The sequence below is a fragment of the Olea europaea genome, chromosome 6, assembly GCF_002742605.1.
Source record: "Olea europaea var. sylvestris chromosome 6, O_europaea_v1, whole genome shotgun sequence".
NCBI lineage: Eukaryota > Viridiplantae > Streptophyta > Magnoliopsida > Lamiales > Oleaceae > Olea > Olea europaea.
In genome coordinates, this window is record NC_036242.1 from 7,096,952 (window position 1) to 7,097,972 (window position 1,021).

Here is a 1,021-nt window from a genome sequence, read left to right on the forward strand (position 1 = left end):
CAATGAAACAAAATGTGAAATAACGAGAGTTAATGGGTGCCAAAGGGGGCCCAGCTACCATGTGATATTTTGTCACTATTAATTACGACATTTCTTTTTTCCTTTAGCATTGTTTTCTTCCTAACACAGGATGGTATAATTCTACGGTAGGAAATAGCACTTGCATTAATACGGTAGGAAATAGCTTAGGGGGTAAGGCAAAGAGGCCTCCAACCCCTCTTGTATTTGACTTGTTTATTTATAAGACGCGGTCAGAGTCGAAATTCACATTGGATCTGGGTGGAGACCTAGAAATGCTGTCTAGGCTTTAATAGTACTTTGATTAAACAATAAAATAAATGGATAACAACAGCAACAATTGAACTCAACACCATTTGCATCCTTATATATTAGGTTGAACTATCACATTTAAAAGCTTAAATTATTCAAAATTAGTCTCATTTATTTAACTTAATTAAGTTTTCAACGACATTTTAGCTTGTTTGATATCCATTTTTTTAAAAATATATTTTCTTTTTTTTCTTTTCAACCACTCGTTTTTCAATAAAATAATATTACCGCAACCCAAAAACTTTTTTTTTCATTTTTAACCACACATTTTCCATCAATCTACTATTCCAAAATGCATTTTACACTAAAAATGGGTCTCGAACATAATGTCAAAACTTTAGAAGTGTACCTCAGGTCCTGTTTGAGCAGCATTCTTTTAAAAAATACATTTTCAAACAGTGATTTGACATCGTTTTAGCCAAAAATTCTTCAATAAAATAATATTATACGCAAATCCAAATTTTTTTTTCATTTTTTAACCACACATTCTCCATCAATCTATTATTTCAAAATATATTCTTTCAAAATAATATGCCTCAAACACACACTGATTATGCCTCATCCCCAAATTTCAAGACTAAAAAAAAAAAAAGCAAAGCCTACACAGTTTTCAATACGATACTCATGTCCACCCGCCATTGCACTTAAATGTTACTAAGGGAAAGAGTAACCCCCCCCCCCCCCCCCACCC